Source organism: Cupressus sempervirens, chromosome 11 (assembly GCF_028749045.1).
Source record: "Cupressus sempervirens isolate cs-2001-9-10 chromosome 11, ASM2874904v1, whole genome shotgun sequence".
NCBI classification, from domain to species: domain Eukaryota; kingdom Viridiplantae; phylum Streptophyta; class Pinopsida; order Cupressales; family Cupressaceae; genus Cupressus; species Cupressus sempervirens.
In genome coordinates, this window is record NC_143128.1 from 613,945,455 (window position 1) to 613,966,265 (window position 20,811).

Here is a 20,811-nt window from a genome sequence, read left to right on the forward strand (position 1 = left end):
CCACTACAATCGCCTAGTACATAGGATTGAATACTAAATACATAGCTCACTCCATTAAATCAAGAAAGAAATAGAACAAAAATAATCCCCATATAATGCTGAGAGCTAAGACATGAACACTAAAACTAAATGCAATATCTCCCACAGAAAGAAAAACCAGGAACATCGAGAGTGCAAAATAAGTACAAAAACCTATAATGGAAAGTGTCATTAACACATCATGAAGCTAATTTCATGAAAGGAAAATTCACTTGACCAAGGAATATGGTTAATATGGCCAACATGAAACCCCCCAAGGCACTTTATAAAGTAGTGCAAGTACAAAAAAACACAAAGATGTGCAAGATCTTGAAATCTAATAGAGTGGTACTGTATCTCAATGTGTTTGCAAAAATACTACAAAAGGATGTCAACAAAGATCAAAAGAGACATAAGAATCATACAATAGATAGTAAAAGCTATTAAAAAACATCTAAAGCACTAAAATTAATCCCTAGACATAAAACAATCGAGATATCCATCAGAATGTAGAAAAGAAAAACACTGAATGGGATGTGCCTGGAGAAAAATTTGGAAAATAAAATGTCTCAAAATATGTCTCTCTAAGTTTAAAATAGAACTTCTAACTTTGACAGAAAAAATAGGGTACCAAATAGAATTAAAATCTAGATAAGCTACAACATCATGATGGGCTCAAAATCAACTTTCTGACACTTCTTTTGGATAAAAAATAGGTTCAAGATGAGCAAGTTATGGCTAAAACATCACATGTAGGCCTTAAAAAAGGGCTAGAAAGAAAAAACAAGTGTTGCCTCAAGATTCATGCCAGAATACACTAGGAAGTGTGCTCACCAATATCAAAAATTAACTTAGGAAGCATGCCAATTCAATACCAAAATAATCTCAATTTGTGTGCTAAAAAAAATCTTCATTTGTGTGTCAAAAATCACCACCTTAGGAAACACACAAAATCTTGATTTTTGCACAAAAATTTAGAAAATTGCAACCTTGGGAAATGTGTCAAAAAATAAAAAGTCATAGCCTCAGGAAACACACCTAATCTGAGAGCAATACTTTTTAGCCTCAAATTTGAACTGTGTCCAAATTGGACAAATTTTAAATGAAAACAAGGGTTTTTGGGTGCTTTGATCTCAATGGTAATGTTTTTTTGGGCTCAAAGTACACCAAAAAATTGTGATCCTAAGCCAAACCAAACTTCTCATAAATAGAATAGAGGCATGAAGATATGGAGCTGTGGTACCATGTTGAAGTTGATGAAAGATCAACCCCACAGCTTCCAAGAATCACATGCATGCAAACACTTGCCATAGAAATAAAGAAGCAAAATCTATGGAGGTTGGAATTCCTGGATCCATAGATGAGACATTTTTTATTGGAAAAAAAAAGATTTCTATTATCAAAAGTGAATTAATAAATTACAAAGAGTTCAAAAACCTAACAAGTAAAACCTAGGTTGCATGATAATAATTGATAAAATAATTAATTATTATATGCCTAAATTTTAGCTTAAGTAAACAAGAGATAATAAATGACTTAATAATTAAATCAAAATGATTTAATAAGGCAAATATCTTATTACTCTAACTCCCCGTAATGACCCTTACATACATTATCATACTCTAAGGGGCCATAATTGATAATAATGGTTCTAGGATATATTATTGTAATTTATGTCTGCTTATGAGCCCTTAGGTCACTTTAGGACCATGCAAAATAAATTTTATAAGTTGTAAGGATATTTAAAGGGGTCTTTAGACATTATATCATCTTAAAATTGAAGCACTTCAATGTTAAGAGTGTTTAGCCCTCTAAATAAGTGGTCTAGGGTCATGTCAAAGTGCCTTGAATAGGTCTTTGCATGGATCTAGATATTTTCCCCATGTGTTGCTTCTCTCTCTCTCTCTCTCTCTCTCTCTCTCTCTCTCTCTCTCTCTCTCTCTCTCTCTCTCTCTCTCTCTCTCTCTCTCCATCCTATTTTTGACAACTTTCTCTGTGAAACTGAGAACTTTGACTTTCTAGGTCAAGTTTGACCTCAACCTAGACCTAGGTCAAGGATGATCTTGACCCTGATCTAGGGTAGGGTCGAAAACATCCTTGACCCTAGGTCCAATTTTCAATTTCTGGGAGTTTTGCGATATCAAGCTTTGGAAAGTTTTTTCTTTCCTAATTTCAGGTCTATTGTTTCAATTTTTTAATTGGTAGACTCTTAAATTTTATTTAATCTAGGTCCATTTCTAGGGGTTAAGGTTAATTGGGACTTAATGCTCCCATGTCATCCTTCTTTAGGAGTTTGTGCCCTAGATCTTTATATAAGCAAGCCTCCTCTCATTTTTCTCTAAGATGCATTGTGACATTGGATGAACTATTACCTTTCTACATCCATTATTCTATGAAGTGAAGATCTACTATGCATTCAAGTGTTCAAGCATTCAAGATCCAATTCATCAAGAAGGACCATTGTTAGCTATTGAAGGATTCAATCTCTATGGAGCCCTCTTGTTGAAGATTTCTCCATCTGCATTCATCGAAGCCTTTTCCTATGCAAAGATACATTCAAGATTGGTGTTGAAGATCTAATGCCATTTATTTGAGACATCCTACATATATTTCTATATTCATTTGGAGAATCTATACTTGTGGATTTAAGGATTTGAATCCTTCATAAAGATTTCAATATAAGCAAGGTGAATAGGTCCATTTAATTTGTTTATTTATATTGCAATTTAAATTACATTTCAAAGTTGATTCCAAACTAGGGTTTGACCAAGGCAAACTCCACATCCAAAAAAAACCATTTTTCTTATAGATACAAGTGTGGAGCAATGAATTAAAGAGCATATTTGGATACCCTTTTCATCAAACTTGCAAGATCCATGAACCAAAAATTTGTTGGAGCTATGCAGGTCAAGGTCAACCTTTTAGGGTACAATTGTGCATCAGGGTAAGATTATGCCCCTCTATCTAGGTCAAGGTTAACCTCCCTTCAAAAGGATAAAAGTTTTCTTCATTTTCTTTGTCTTGATATTTCTAGTCTGGAACAGGTTGCAAAATTCTGCAAATCTGTACACAAACATCAGAAATTAACATTTTCTATATTCATCCTACTTCAAGGTTAGTATTTTTCTTTTATCTATTTCAAGATTTAAGCACATGCTTCTTAAATAGAAAGACCATAGGATCTCCTTTCTCCCTATTCTCCATTTCTTGATCCATTTGTCCACTGATCATTTCCTTGTAGTTAATCAATTTGGATCATTCCTTTTAGGAATTTAGGTTGAGAATAGGCCATATTTTCTTCCTATTCATTTTGGTGAACCCGACATGCTTACCCCTATCTTTTATGGAATTAGATGCCCTAGTTTTTTTTGCAGAGTTAAATTTTATTTTTATATTTGTTATGTCTTTTCTTGCATTAATATTAGATTTAGTTTATGCTCTTGCATTTAAAAAATAAAAAATACAATTTTTTATTTTTTTTCAATATCTCTTTCAAAATAAAAAAATATTTATTCTTTATGTTTTATTAGTTTAGTTTATTTGCATTGTATTGGTTTATGAACTTTATTACTTCTAGTACTGCTTCTAGTCTTAGGGTTAGATGCATTTGTAGACTTATGGGTACTTTTGAGCCTAAGTTTTCTTCTCCTTTCCTTAGGATTCAAGATGAAACTTTGATTCTTCTTGATTCTAATCCTCTTATAAAGAAAAAATCTTCTCACTCATCTCACGATGAGTATGACTCTTTAAGAGTTCCTCTTGAACAAGTCCAAAAACTTTCAACTAAACTTGATAAAATGAGTAATTGGCTTATTCAAGAAAACCAGAATCAAGATTCTATTCAAGTTATAGAGGCTCTTAAGAAATTTCTTCATGATAGTGATCAAGGTGTTAATCTCTTGTATGGTATTACTCACCTTGCACATTCCAATATTAAACCTTTAGCTCAAGAAGCTCAAGATTTAGGGTTGATTCTCTTGTTGCTAGTGTAGAACCTTCTTCTATTCCTTTCCCTAGTGTTCCTAACTATACTCCTTTGGTGACTACGATGGTTTTCTCTATGAGTGTTCCTCATGTGTTCCCTCCTACCTCAGAACCTTCTTATCACCATGTTCCTTTTACTTATTCTACTCCTCTTCCAACTATAGTTCCTAGTGTTCCTCTAGTTTTGTCTTCCATTCTTGTAGTTTCTTACATTTTACCTAGTGTTTCTAATGTTGTTATTCCTCCTATTTCCTCTCATGATTCCACATTACTCAGTTTGGCTCAAGTTGTATCACCTTTACAACAACAACTTTCATCCTTGAATCAAAACAAGTTTAGTATTCCTATGTATGACATGGGTAGTCCTTAGTCGCAAGATATTATTCATACTCCCATTCCTTAGCAAGTCGATATGCCTTGTTCTGAGAATTATAATGGTAAGGGAGACCCTATTCATAATGTTAAAACATTTCAAATCCTTTTTAGTGATTATGCTTATAATCATAGGATTTTAGCTAAGTTGTCTACTCAAGCTTTTTATGACAAGGCATTACAATGGTTTTGTTCCTTGACTCCTTATTCTATTTATTTCATTTCCTCAAATTGCCAATGCTTTTATTCAACAATTTCAAAACAACATTGGCTCACAGGTATCTTTGACGAATGTGATGTATTGTAAAAAAAAATTTAAAGAAAAATTAACTAAATTTATTAGTAGATTTGAGCATTTTCATGCTCATATTTCCTATCATGTTCCTGATATTGATATTCAAGGTATTTTTATTTCAAAATTATAAAAGGATATTAGAGATAATATCCTACTTACTGAATTTACTTCTTTTCAAAAACTTTGTATAGTGCTTCATCATTACCAATTAAAAGTGAGTCAATTTGAGAGCACCACTCTAATGGCTCCTATTCCTATTGATAAAAGTGATGTTTCTCCTTATCCAAATAAAGTTCAAAAATTCAACAACTATGTCAAGATAAATAAAAAAGAAAATGTAGTTGCTCATCAAGTTGTTGTTGCAAATCATAATGCCACTTTTGCATCCATTATTTTTTGATTAAATTGTGCATTTAATCCTCTTCCTAAATCTTTACATTCTATTATGAATAGGTTTTTAACTACTAATATGATTACTATATCTCCTATTCGACCTCTTTTACTTGCTACAATGGTGTCTAAATCTTTTGATTCTAAAGCTTTTTGTCAATAGATCATTGTCAGAATGGTCATGATAATGAGAAATGTTATTCTTTAAAACATAATATTCAAGACTTAATTGATTCTACTATTTTATCTATTGATAATTTTGATAGTATTGGGAATAAGTTTTTTTCTCCTGCTAATCAAAATATTCAAATCTATATGAATCCTTTACCTACACATGATACTAATACTATTGCTCAGCCATCTTCTATTGGTATTATGTATGATTCAAAGATGGATGATCTTAATCATGTGGTTGATCAAGTGGAGCATGTGGTTCAATCTGTATCTCCATCTCAACCTGAGCTTAAATCTCAAGTTTTAGCTAAACCTCAATTGAAATCTAAGCCTAAATTGAAGCCTCAACATAAACCTTGACAACAACCTAAGAAAAAATGACCTCAAAAATGATTGATTACCTTTGATGGTTCTGAGACTATTAAATCTCTTGATGGTCCCCTTTATATTTATGCTAAGATTGTTGAGATACCCACTTGTGATTGTGTTGTTGATCCTACCTACTTAGTTAATGTGATCATAGAAGAAAATATTTTTATGAAAGGATTGCAACATGGTTTTTATGATACATCGGATGTTTGGATTCAAACTTGTAATGGTTTTCTTTATCCATCATTTGGTTCTATTGATTTTCTAGTTGAACTTTATGAAAAAATTGTGAACACTACCTTTGTTTTTGTTCTTTCTTCTAATCAGTTTCAAGTTAAGCTTGTTTTGTCATGGTTAAATTCCATGCATGTTATTGCTTCACCTATTCATAAATGTCTTAAGCTTTTTTATGATGTTGAAGTGAAGATGGTTAATCATAATTTGTATCATACTTCTAGGCCTAGAGATTCTACTACCATTGACTTCTTTCGGCCTTCATTATGTAATTCATGTCCTTCTCGACCTGATCATCTTTTCTATTCATATCAAGCCTATAATCATCATAAGGTTCTTGAGTTAAGTTTACCTCCTATGGATCTTAATTGTGGTCTTTTTCCTACACCTTCCATACCTCCTTTATCTATGGCTTCTACATCTGTTAATCAAGCTCCTCCTGTTGCTTGTCAATCTCCTGTTAATCCTATTAATCCTCCTATAGACCTGTGAAGGATTCTATAATTTTTTCTCCTAGTTTTCAACATATTTCAAGTAAGACAAAATTTAATCAATCTACTAATAGAAGTCGTAAGAAATTTCATGCTCAAGCTAAAGCTTGTAATTTTGTTCTTCAAAAATCTTTACCTCTTTGATACAACTATTCATGATGTGTTAGAAGAAGTTGTTACTAATAATGATGTTAAGATGCATGATTATGATGATTCTATTTGTATCTTACATCCTATTTTTTTAAATCTAGATGAAGAAGACACTCTTGATGATGTTAATGATTAATATGAAACTATTGAAATTGACATTGATTTACCTAATATGATTTCATCAAAATTGACAATTACACCTAGTATTGAACATTGTGATTCTTAAGAGGATACTTATTTGGAACTGGATATCATTCCTCCTATGTTGTATATAGTCCCTCTTGTGATTTATCCACCTTACCTAAATGATATATAATGAGATGCAGAGAGTAGGCAGTGCACTTGATTGGCTAGTCCTTCATGGTAAACTTTGTTGTAAATTTTTCTATTGTACTATATTTCTCTCGTGATGTATTTGATAAATGTTGTTATATTCTTTTAGAAGATCTTTTTTTCTTTGTTGCTGCAAGGTGACAAAATAATTGAACCTATTGTACTATTCCTCTATATGTATCTTTATTCTTACATATGTTGTTTCATGTTATATTGTTCATGTTCTATTGTTCATACATTTTTCCTTGTATAATCTACGTAGATTCATGACTTGCTAGCACTGATTCTTTTTGGTTTCCAAGTCATGGTTTGAAAAGATTATCCTTTGTATCTCTTATGTGATCTTTCCTCCTTTGTGATTGTAGTTCTACTTTCTTTGGGGAATGATGTCGATTCATTTGCAATAATATCATATATATAATCTTATGATCATATTGACCCCATAGTAGGTAGATCCCTTTTGTGTTCTTTGTATGTTTATGTGGTATTTCCCTTGATTTTTCTTCATCTGGGACATCTTGTAGTAGAAACATAATCAATAGAGTTGTTTATGATTTTGTTAAACTTATTTCTCCTATTAAAGTGTTAGCAATGACTTTAATGTGGGGGCATATGCTCTGCTCACTTATTGCACACACACACTTTTCAAAACATATATATTATTTTTGAAGATACCATTTCTCCCTTTTTGGATTAATGAGTAATCCTTAAAGCATGGATTTATATCTTAGGATCTCTTGATCCCTCCAATTTCAAATATTTTTGATCCCTTAAGGTTGAAGGTGTCCTTAAGATTAGATCTCTTTTTATTTTCTGGCTTTACTCTTATAGAATAGAATATTCTTAAGGGTAAATCCTTCATGGGTTGACTAGTGAGTAGCCACATCTACTAGGTGGTTCAATTGCATCTTTCTAGTCATGCAATTTTGTTTTGTGGTTCATAATGGGACATAAGTTCTCATTGAGTGAGATAGTCACACTCTTTTTTCTTTTCTCTTTTTCTAGACATGTCTCTCTTATCATGATCTTGGAGTTGATGAAGACTTTATTCTTTGGGGTATTTAGGTTCTCTTTATCTCTTTGATTTTGATAAGATTATCATGAATCTCATTACAATCTACTTTACCAAGAGTTTGTATCAAGTCTATACTCTTGCTAAAGTGGGGGCTAAATGTATTGTCTTAAAATGGAAGCACTTCCATGTTAAGATTATTTAGCCCTTCGAGTAAATTGTCTAGGGTCATGTCAAGTGCCTTGATTAGGTTTTTGCATGGATAGATAGTTTTTTTCCTCCTACTCTTCTTCTTTCTCTCTATTTCTAGCCTATTTCTAACAAATTTCTCTATGAAATTGAAGAATTTTAATTTTTGGGTCAAGGATGACCTTTTAGGTCAAGGTTAACCTCAACCATGACCTAGGGAAGGGTCAACCTCATCCTTAACCTTGCGTCCAATTTTCAATTTTTGGGAGTTTTGGGAAATCAAGCTTCAAAAAGTTTCTTTTTCCCACTTTTGTGTTGGTTGTTTTGGGTTTTGGAATGGTAGACTCTTAAATTTCATTTAATATAGGTCCATTTCTATGGGTTAAGGTTAATTGGGATTTAATGCTCCCATGTCAACCTCCTCTAGGAGTTTTTGCCCTAGATCTCTATATAAGGAAGCCTCCTCCCGTCATTTTTCTCTAAGATGCATTGTGACATAAGATGAACTATTACCTTTCTACACCCATTATTCTATGCAATGAAGATCTACTATGCATCTAAGTGTTCAAGCATTCAAGATCCAATTCATCAAGAAGGACCATTTTTAGCTATTGAAGGATTCAATCTCTATGGAGCCTTCTTTTTGAAGGTTTCTCCATCCGCATTCATCCAAGCCTTTTCCTATGTAAAGATACATTCAATATTGGTGTTGAAGATCTAATTGCATTGATTGGAGACATCCTACATACATTTATACATTCATTTTGAACATATGTACTTGTCGATTTAAGGATTTGAATCCTCCACAAGGATTTCAATATAAGCAAGGTGAATAGTTCCATTTACTTTATTTATTTATATTGAAATTTAAAATTCATTTCAAGGTTAATTCCAAACTATGTTTCGACCAAGGAAATCCCCCATGCAAACAAAAAAACCATGTATCTTGCAGATACAAGTGTGGAACAACAAATTAAAGAACAGATTTGGATAGCCATTTCATCAAACTTGCTAGATCCATGAATAAAAAATTTATCAGAGTTGTGTAGGTCAAGGTTAATTTTTTGGGGTACAATTGTGCCTCTGGGTAAGATTGTGCCCTCTATCTAGATCAAGGTTGACTTCCCTTCAAAAGGACAATAGTTTTCTTGGTATTCTCCATCCTAACATTTCCATTCTGGAATAAGTTGTAGAATTCCCCAAAACTATACACAGATATCACAAATCAGCATTTTAAATATTCATCCTACATCAAGGCTAGTATTTTCCTTTTATCTATTTCAATATTTAAGCACATACTTCTTAAATAGAAAGACCATAGGATCTCCTTTCTCTCTATTCTCTATTGTTTGATCCATTTGTGCATTAATCACTTCCTTGTGGTTAATCAATTTGGATAATTCCTTTTGGTAATTTGGGTTGAGAGTGTGTCCTATGTTCTTTCTATTTAGACACATTGATGTGCCTTAGAACTAGTTACAACATCTTAGGACCCCTTATGACCCAAAAGATCCATTAGGACCCCTTACCATACCTCGTAGTGGTCATAAGTGTTCTTAAGGGGTTATAGGACACAAAATCCATGCTCTATAACAACCCCTTTTTCCCTTAATATGTATGGAAAGGTGTCCTAAAAGGTATTGAGGAGTCTAAGGACATATCATTGTGTCATGGGACCTCTTGACAATATTTATGACCCATAATATATATGCTAAAGGATCTTGAAGGCTCCTAAGGGGACATAAGATGTGTCCTAGGACTCCTCAAGATCCTTTAATACCCTTAAGGTCTTAAGGGGTCCTATGATATATGTTAATGTAACCTAAGACCGTTTAGGACATACTTCCATAACTTAGTTTATGCTAAGGGGTATTAAGAGCTTCATAAGAGAACGCAAGGAGTTTTTGGACTCTTTATGATACCTTATGATCCTTTAGGACCCCTTAAGATACCTAGGACCACTTAAGATATCTTATGATCCCTTAATGTATGATCTTAGGATGATTTTTGATACATCAATGTGTCCTAGGAATCAATTCATAGCTATTATTATATTGTAGGATCTCCTAAGCCTATTAATTTATCCTAAGACCCACCAATATATCCCATGACCCATTAAATATCTGAGGACCCATTAATACATATTTGGTCCCTCTAGATCACTTAAGGTACCAAGGACTCCTTATGACATCCTAGGACCATCTCTATCTCATCTCTCTCCCTAAGTACCCACTATATCTTACTATCTCCCATCCCTTCCCCCACCATCACCTCTCTCTATCATCCCCTATTACCATCTTCACCCATTGCCCATAATATTATTTATCTCTCTCCACCTCATCTATCTCCCTATCATCATTTTCTCTTTATTTATACCTCATGTCTCCCCCATGACCCTTCTCCCTTTATCATTTATCCTTTATCTATCAATCCCACCTATTTCTCCCCACTATATCACTTCCCCCATTTAGCTAATTAATTTATTATGATATGTCAAGGAATTGATTAAGAAAAGAAGAGATTTTAAAAGAAAATTAAATATGCATAGAGGAGTAAGTGGACCAAGATGGTGGACAAAAAAGTGGACACATAAAAAAAATTTAAAAATTTACTAGCTATCCTAGTTATGAAAGAATTAAAAATAGGATTAGGCTTGGTAATCAAGCCTAGAATAAAATATTTTGAAGTGTATTGTGCTAAAAACCTAATTAGGTTTTGAAACCTAACCAAGTTCCAAGGACCAAAAACTTCATCAAAAGTCAACTAGGTTATGGAGAAAAAAATTTAATTCTTCAAAACTCAATTAGGTTATGAATAAATAAAATTAGGCTCTACTTTAGAAGCCATAAATTTCACATTCAAAATCTGATTGACTCCATTCAAAATATATTGAAAAGATAGTGAAAAGCTCTTGAACATATGAAAACTAAAACAATACTAGGAAATTAAAATTTTCTTACTCATGAATTCGAATCAAGAATGGTCTAAAGTAGGTTGTCATTATTTCCAAAAAATACAACAAATAGGTAAATAATACTACTAACATGTGTGTGTGTGTGTGTGTGTGTGTGTGTGTGTGTGTGTGTGTGTGTGTGTGTGTGTGTGTCTGTGTGTGTGTGTGTGTGTGTGTGTGTGTGTGTGTGAGAGAGAGAGAGAGAGAGAGAGAGAGAGAGAGTTCAATTTCAAAATATGTTAGCATTCTTATTTACTTATTTGTTACATGTTTTGGAAATAAGGACTACCTTCTTTAAACCATACTTATAACATGTTGTAGAGCTCATCCATAGATTTATTTAATCTAGAGTAAAGCCTATTTTTACTTCTTCATAACATGATGAAGTTTTGGAGATGTAAAATTAGGCTCTGTGTGACCTGGTCACATTATGAAGGTAGTTCTTTTCTTTTCTTTTCATAACTTGGTTGTGTAATTTGAATCTTAGACTTGATTGGTTTATGTCTTGATAATAGCCTAGGGAAATGATTAAAAGACCTAGGAGCCTATTTTTCTTCCATTTTTGTTCATTTAGACATTCTTCATCTTCTAAGATGAATTCTCATTTTTTTCTTCATCGGGTGTGCAAATGGTGAACTGTGGATCTCGTAAATCACCACCATAATCTCAAACATATTCTTCTTTTTCTAACCACATTTTTTTTTCTATTTATGGACAATATTATCATTTTAAGATTTAATTATTTTTACTACTATGTTGACAATCCTCACTAACATATGCCTACCTTATTTACAAAAACTATTGATATACTTAACCAAATTCAAAATAAATTACATATAATTGTTCTACATTTGGTTATACACACAAAAAAAATTGATTTTTATTGTTTTGATGCAAGTCATGACCAGCGTATCAGAAGATACCAAAATTCTAGGATGCAGTCACTACAAAAAAATCATTAAAAAATAGTCATAAAAAATTACAACAAAATACACAAATTCTAGACATTACTCTTACCTATCATCCTACCAAAGGGGTTTGCAAACTATGTAGATTTTGTGTGGCACATGAGAACAATTATGTTATGTTTATCTAAAATAATTAGGAATTTTGTTTTGTGCCCATAGGGTTTTACCCACTTAAAAATATCCATTTTTAATAAACTGTACTAATTCAGAAAATACATTTATAGTACTATATAATTTTTATCTTTTATGTACATCTTTTCATTTTGAGTGGACAACACTCAAATGTCTATTCCATGTTCAAGTTTTCCTAATTTTAGAATAAAACGTGTCCACTTATACCCCATTTTTTTCACCATCTTAGTGTACTTACCTAGACATGAAAATATATCTATAGGTAGATAGATATACTGGGGGAAAGAGTGAGATAGAAATGAGATAATAGAGACATGTAAAAAATAGGTACTAGGAAAGGGAGCTAAAGAGAGGGACATAAATAGAGAGAAGAGATATTGTGGAAGGAAGGTATAGAGAAGCATTTTTCATAGATCTTAGGAAATTGTGTACAAATAATTAAACACAAGGAAACCCTATATGACGATTTATTATTATTTTTATTTGAGCATTAGTACCCAAAATCTATCTTTTTCCTTATTTACTAATTTTTAACTGCATCAATTCTTTTAGGAGGAAAATTTAACTATAAAAGAATGATTTTGGATGATTTAGTTCAAATGATTATAGTTAATTTTTTGTGTATAATCTAATAAAACTACCTTATCTATATTGTAGCTCTCCTAATAAGTTTTCCAATGCTTATAAAAAAAATCAAAATTTTGATAAGAAATGCAAAAGTCACGCCCTTTTTACTAAATTTTCTATATTTTGTTCATTATAGATATCCAATTTAGAAGAGATATCTGATTTGGATCAGATATCTAATTTAGAATGAATATCTGATTTGGATCATAAACCTAATAATAACAAGTATTTGATATAGTCTGGTATTACCAAACCAAATTCAATTTTTTTCTGACCAATAAAATGTCAAAGAATATTTTAGTGTGTTTGGAAAAAGAGAAAACATATTTTCTATCATGGCTATTTTTTGGCATACCATGATTCTACACATACACATGTTCTAGAAAATTTATATATAGATTCCATACATCTCAATCATTGTTATCAAGCCAACACTATATATAAAGTGAAAACACTAGATTGTACCACATAAGCAAGGAGGTCAACAATATCATCACTAGAGGAAAATATAAATAGTGACTCCTCATCACCATTTTAGTGGTATTTTGAACACAACTAGGCTTCTTATCATTACATGAACATATTTTGGACCAAGGGATTTGTAAGTGTATAACATACATGACATATTTTGAGTCATGTCTACAAAAGATACTTCAACTATGATTCATAATATTCGTACATAACTAGCAAGTTTGGACTCATTTAGATAATAAACAACATTAAAATTGGACCAACACAAAAATGTACAAACAAATCTTTCTCGAATCATTCCTTGAATGTGTCATCAACACTTTATCCTTCCAACAAGTTTTGCATCAATGAAAACATAAACGCCAAAAATAAAAGTAATAAATTGTTGTCTTATTTAGTGTATAATAAAATTTATCCATTTAAATAAATATGAAAAAATTCAATTTTATTTTAAATGCTTCCATTTTTTATTGGAATGAAAAAAATAAAATAGAAAATGTGAATGCTTGATGTTTGCCTTTTTGTATTGAAGAATAGTTGAACTCAACATCATCAAGGTGCGTGCAACATGAATTTTACCATCAAACAAAATATCTTTGCAACATGCTTAATGTGTAACAACATATATTTTATATAATTTCATATTAACAAAAAGTATCTTAACTCATTACCAAAGAATTAGGTTTGTATATAAAGTTAAGGAACAAGATTTACAAGCTTATTATTATACATTATCAAGTGGAATTATCTAGAACTTAAAGCTGACATTGATGCATCATTAATAGAGGGACAAGTTGAATTAGAGACAAATGGAATGTGGGAAATTGTTCTAGTACCTATAGATGTTGATTGTAATTTATGTAATAGAAGATGTTCATGGTCAACATTAGAATAAGCATGCACTGAAGGATCTAGAAAATTTGTCACGTCAAGGTTTGAAAGCATTGTAAATACAATGGGCATGGATGGACGAAGTGAGGCATCTTCTTGTGTACACAAAAGAGCCACATGAATGCATCTTGAAACTTGCTTGCTACAAAAACTATCTAGTATTGCATGATCGATCACATCCACAATATTTCCCATGATATTATAAAAACTCCACACCTGCATCATAAGATGATGTACACCCATCTTTATAAATATAAAAAATAAAAAATAAATAAAATAACATGTCTTTCTTTTTGTCATACCTTTTGGAGGAGGCTCTGAAAATTTGGAGATAATGTATTATCAGCATTCTTTCTTCCACATAAAATTTCTAAAATAACAATACCAAAACTATACACATCGACTTTTGTTGATAGGTGGCCCAACATAGCATACTCTGGTGCTATATAACCACTGCATAATCATTTAAGTAAATATTAAACTAAAATATGTACGAATAAAATTCATACTTTTTAACCTTCTAAATATTTCTCATTCTTTAAAAAAGAATTCTAAAACTAAATTAATGTAATTATTGATTCAATAAGCTTGTATCTTTTCTTACTATGTTCCTGCAACTCTTGTATCAACATGACTCTCATCTTGAGAAATCAACCTAGCTAAGCCAAAATCTGATATCTTTGGCTCCATTTTATCATCAAGCAAAATATTGCTTGCTTTAATATCCCGATGAATGATCCGCATCTGAGAATCTTCATGCAAGTATAGAAGCCCACGAGCTACTCCATGTATGATGTTAAAACGTTTTGGCCAGTCAAGCTCTTTGCTCCGTTCTGGATCTGTGGCCATCCACTCAAATAGATTATCCTCAACTAGTTCAAATTCTTTTTGGCTTTCACTTAGCGTAAACTAGAACTAACATTGTAATAATCTCAGTCATATGTTTTAGTTTTAGATGGAATACACTCACGAAACAGTATCTTGTCAAGGCTATTGTTAGCCAAGAACTCGTAAACAAGCAACTGTTCTGATTGCTCTGTGCAACACCCAAGTAACTTTACAAGATTTCGATGCTGAATTCTAGCCACCAATTTAACCTCATTTAAGAACTCCTTTTTCCCTTGCGATGACCGTATAGAAAGTTTCTTTACTGCTATTTGTTTTCCATCTGACGTTGTGCCCTGACATATAACAAAACATACATAGCTCACCATAAATACCACTGTTATGTCACGAGCACTGAAGTGAGCAGAATGCTTCTTAAAACAAGTTACACTGGGCCCTATGTTACACACTAGAGAATCTATACAAATTTTACTAGATAATACGTATGTATAAATAGTTGAACAAACATATTTACAACGAGAGTTTAGATAAGAAAAAAGTATTTCTCTGCAGAAATTTCTGAATTTATTGGACATATATGTGCTGAAAAGTTAAATAAAGTTAAATTCCCCGTTTGGAGACTATTACATTCATTTCATCCTCTTGTGAATGATGTGTAAATCACTGCTAAGGGGCGTATTAATTAAACCAAAATGAACTAATAATAAAACAGAAGCGAGGAATGAATAAGTATTAATTAAACCAAAATGAACTAATAATAAAACAGAAGCGAGGAATGAATAAGTAACCATGTTCGTTTTGATAGCATATTAAATCTTGTTGTCCAGAAGAAGAAAACATGGTTAGTTTGATAGAATAACAGAAACTTTTCTAATGTTTCATTTTTCACATAGATTATTACAACTGCCTCTAGTTTCTAGAGACTTTTCCTGTTGTTGAAAAAAATAATCAATTTGAAAACTAACAAAATCTGTACCAAAATAAATAAGTAGAAAACCCATTTAACGATCTCATTGATATGGTTGTAAGCAATTACAAATTCTAACAAGTTAGGGTTATTGCACCTTGTATACAGACCCAAAACCCCCCTCTCCAAGTTTGTTATCACCGTGAAAGTTTCTAGTTGCAGACTTGATATTTTCCAAGTTAAACAATATTTCATGCTCTTGGCCGATTGTTGAGGCTGACACCGTATCAAGATTATCTGGATAAGCCATGCAAATGAGACAAAAATCACGCCTTCACATTTAATCATAAGCAGAAACACTATTCTCTAACAAACACTTGATGGTGGTAAATGTTTATGTTCTAATATAGAAAAAAATCCCTTGACTAATAGAATTTTGTTTGCCAGTAAAAGTATTAAACAAAATCATTATATTGTCACCTTTCCTTAAGAAGGCTGGCTTCCACAATACCACAGACTTTAATTTTCTTCTGATTGCAAACAGGAACAACAGAAACATTACAAGTAAACCGCCAACAATACCCAAAGCCATACCAATTTCATCTGAAGACCTTTCTGTGGAGGAGATTAAGGTAAGTGCTCAGTCAAGTGATGTGCCAGGTAATCTAACTTCGCAGAGAAATATAAACCAAGAATAAGGCAAAAATGAACTAGTCACAGAAATTAGGACGGCTATAATAATCACAATACTTTTTGTTTCATTTTGGGTATCTATTGTTTTGAGTACCATTAAATATGGCCACCATATTCATAACTAAATTAAAGGGAAAATGGTATGCATATATTACTTGGTGTTTGCTGAATCGGCGTGGAAGAAGGATTAACGAATGGGTAGATTTCGTAGCGAGCAAAGCAACTTCCTGAACCAGTCATTCCTCCTTGACAAGTCCCATTGGCCGTGGCATCCAGCAAGTCACCAATCACATTTTCTAAGCATGTTTTGCAATCCTTAACAGAAGTTAAGTCACTCCAACATTGAACCTGACTGTAAATGGTTAAAAATGTTGAAGTAGTTGTTGATCCAGAAGAATGGCGAGAAGGAGATCGAAGGGCTTCATTTGATAGATTTCTGAAAAGTGCCCTAACAGCAGAACTAAACCCATCAGGATCATTTGTTACATGCTCATTCGTGTGAGCAGTCTTTGTCATAGTATCAAGTATTCCAAAGAAAGAATAATTCTCGTAGCGCAAGAAGCACTTGGGCAGCCAAGCTCGACCTCCATTGGCATTCGAGCAGTTGTGTCGAATGCTGAAATTTGCTTCTTGTGAACAGGTGAAGCATTCTTCCACCGTTGCATCCCTCCAACATTGGAGTAGACCATAGACTTCATCTGGAGTTTGTCCAGAGACATGGGTACTGATGAAACCATTTCTTGATGAGGTATTGTTCACAAGATTATCAAGAACTGTGTTCAAATTACTCTCAAATTTAGCGCTGGTATTGGTATTGTTATTGCACATATACATATGTATAGCTGAGTTGGGAAACATGAATGATAAGAACAGAAGAGTGAACAATTGTTGGTAGTTTTCTTTGTAGGGGATAATCATGTTGTCTTCTTCGTTAGAATTCTTTCAGCAACAAGGGTATTTAAAGAAATTTCTAGTGAGACTTCGTTGTTGTGTTCAAATTTTACTCGTCTGTTGGACCCCTCGGAGTTTGGTACGTCCACACATTGATTCCCACCTTAAGTTTTGCCAAAGTTGCATTCTAATTGTGATCACAAACAACATGATGATTTAATTCTAAATATGTTTTGCCTTAGTTTTTCTCAGTCAAAGCACCAAACGCGTTCGATGGTGTTCAGGAGGGTGTGTTGAATGCTTAATGCTGTTTTAACAAATGCTTTGTGAGCGAAGAGATCTCCTTGAAGTCTTTTAATACTGTTAGTCAAAGCTTATTGCGTGTCACAGCACTCTTCCAATCCCTTTCGTTGTAATCTCAATAGGAAAACACTATTGTTTAAAGACCATCTTTAACAAATTTTTTGACCATGGAATCATCGCCCCACAATAAGTCATGCTTGGTTTGTCAATTTGAGTGGAAATGTTTGCTTTATCTTTCCAAAACTTTTGGACTAATACTGGAAATTGAGGAACAAAGTAGGTTAGCCTACTTACATCATGGTTGTTGTTTTCAGACTGTCGTTGTAAACACGTTTGCATAAGTTTATCTTATCGTTTGCTTTATCTTGAATGCCACTTTCGTTCTCTAAGTGTTGGCCACATGGCATGTTCCTCGCCACAAATACATGGATCCCCAAAAGGAAGTTATAGTTGAACACAAGTTGTAAACGTCTCACTTTTTTCCTGGTCAAAGTCTTCATTCCTATAGATTTAGGATTATCATGTGAATGTCTTTGTTCCCATTTCTACATGGGTTCAGCACTTTCAAAATCTTTCTTTTCGTTTATGCCTAGACATTATTCATATGTGAAACTTGATTAAGTTAGATGGTTTTATATAGAATTATTTTTTACATGTGTTTATTGACCATCTAATAAGCTCATTTATTTATTTAGTCATTTATCATATATTTTATTCAAATTGTGTATCAATTAAATTTTACAATGTTGTTTATTTAGACAATAATAAGAATAAAATATAATATAAAATTTATTTTTATATCATTAATCTCATTTCAATATCTAATTGTATATATTTTCTAAAATAACTCGTGTTACATAATTTTATCTACTTAATTAAAATAAATTTGATTAAATAATTATTCTTATTTTATCTGATTTATTTATTTTGCTCACAATTATTCACAATAATTCAATAACTTATTATTCGAATATAATTAATTAAATCCAAGGGGTTTAGCCTAGTTGGTTGAAGCAATGAGTTCTCACTCTTGAGACCCTAGTTCAAATCCCAAGAAGGATTCTAAGTTGTGATTTTTGGTCTTCCATTGGTTGTATGTGTCTCATTGTAAAAGGTGGATTCTAAGTTGTGACTCTCAGTCTTCCCATTATTGTTTCTAGTGTTGTTGCTTGTAAGGAGCACTTGAGGGAATGTGCTCAATATATGGTAGAGAAAAAAACAACCTTGAAACTTGCTTCTTCACCTAAAAAAATTGACCATATCCTCTCTAAAATGATGTTGGAGCATTGTTTAGATGTAGATTGAGACCTATCAAAATCTAAAACATTCTTTGGCTAGGTGGACCCTACATTTTAGGTTAATAAACTTGTTGGAAGAATGATAGTTCTTCTAGCTAATTTGTGTCCTCTTTTCTCAAAGCACTAGAAGATAGTATTGAGGTTTCTAGTCTAGATTCCTTCATGGATGAATGTACTCGAGATTTATTAGGATACGTTATAGGTATGATTTTCTCCTTTAGACCCAGTGTGATCATAGTTCACCAATAGGTATCTATTATATATAAAATGAAAGGTTGTGTCTCAATTAGCACAATAATATGTGGCTAATTATTACTCACATTTTTACTAAAGAATATTTGATCAATGTCCCCTCAAAGGGACCCAAGTTTTTGACAAGGGATATTATAACTCTCTCTCTCTCTCTCTCTCTCTCTCTCTCTCTCTCTTTATCTATATATATATATATATATATATATATATATATATATATATATATATATATATATATATATATATATATATATATATATATATATATATATATATATATATATATATATATATAATCTCAAATTTGAACCTACTAAGTATATTAGTAGATTTTTTCATACCTAGGTTGGTCTTACAAGAATCTTGCTAGAATATTCGATCTATTATATCCTCAAAATTATTATGAATTATTTCAAATTTTTTGCCACCTTTGATAATGTAACTCTTAAAAAATAGCATCTTATCTATGCTAGATTGAGAATGAAATTTGTGGCAAAAAACTCATCAACTAAGAACATTATTTCAAAGTTAAAGTTTGGCAAGTTGTATAAACTTATTGTCTTGGAAAAATATTAATTTTTTATACCAAAACTATAATAGATTCATTGAGCTTGATAATAAGTAACACAGAGCCTCACATGAAATGTCAGATGGTATTTGTAAGCATGTTTTTAGCAATAGAGTTTTAAACTTGGAAAATTGGGTTGGTGGGAAAAGGATTCTTAAATTGTTTTAGTTTCTCGTTAGTTTTTGCTACTAATGATGCCTTTGTAAAAGTTAATTTGTGAAAGAGACAACATCATGATTTTGTGTCGAACTTGAACTTTGAACCTTTAGGTTCAAGTTCTAGTTTGAGGCTTGAGTTTTAGTTCGAGGTTGAAGTTCTAGTTTGAGGTTCGAATTTAGGTTCACGAGCACGAATAATCTATTCAAACTTAGTGATTCAAAGTTCAAGGATTTAAATTCAAAAGTACAGTTGAAGGCTTGATATGCAAGTTCAATGGTATTGATTTGAAGTGATAGTCCAGAGTTCAAAGCTGGACAGAGAGAATCAAAGTATATGCCCAAGCTCAAAATACAAGCTTTAGAATTCAATATGCAAGCCCCGATTCAATACTAAAATTTAGTTTCAATTCAAAGCTCAAATGCTCAAGAAGTTCAAATGCCAAGTTTAGTTCAAGCTCAAGATTTGAACACACATGCTTCAGAGTTCAAATTCAAGGTTTTTTTTAGAATCAGGTTCAAGTTCAGATTTTGATATGCAGATTCAAGTACACTTAGTTTGTGAATGTTAGTTGTGGCAGAAGATTAATTAGAATTTCATATGCATATTTTTAGGAATAAGGTGTCTCAACCTTGGATAATTCCTATTCTTATTATTTGTTTTGTAAAATGTATTTCTTGCAAATAATGTTGATGTGTCGGTATCTTGAATTGGGTATAAGGAGATCATCACTAAAATGGTTATGGCAGATTCCTATGACACGTAAGAGCTATGTCAGGAAGATTCAATGATAGGTGAAGACATGTGGCAACTGATAAATTTGAGTACTATACACTCTACCCCA

The 20,811-nt window shown here is 32.2% G+C and overlaps 1 pseudogene across 1 annotated transcript; it reads right to left on the bottom strand.

Moving 5' to 3' along the window:
- Nucleotides 1–13,972: 13,972 nt before the first annotated feature.
- On the bottom strand, nt 13,973–17,718 carry LOC149531190 (cysteine-rich receptor-like protein kinase 8; annotated as a pseudogene). Its single transcript, XR_016358872.1, has 7 exons — nt 16,655–17,718; nt 16,287–16,421; nt 15,964–16,103; nt 15,024–15,234; nt 14,658–14,892; nt 14,356–14,506; nt 13,973–14,269 (listed from the first exon to the last, which is right to left on the bottom strand). The product of XR_016358872.1 is annotated as a cysteine-rich receptor-like protein kinase 8 (transcript).
- Between the last annotated feature and the right edge of the window lie 3,093 nt (nt 17,719–20,811).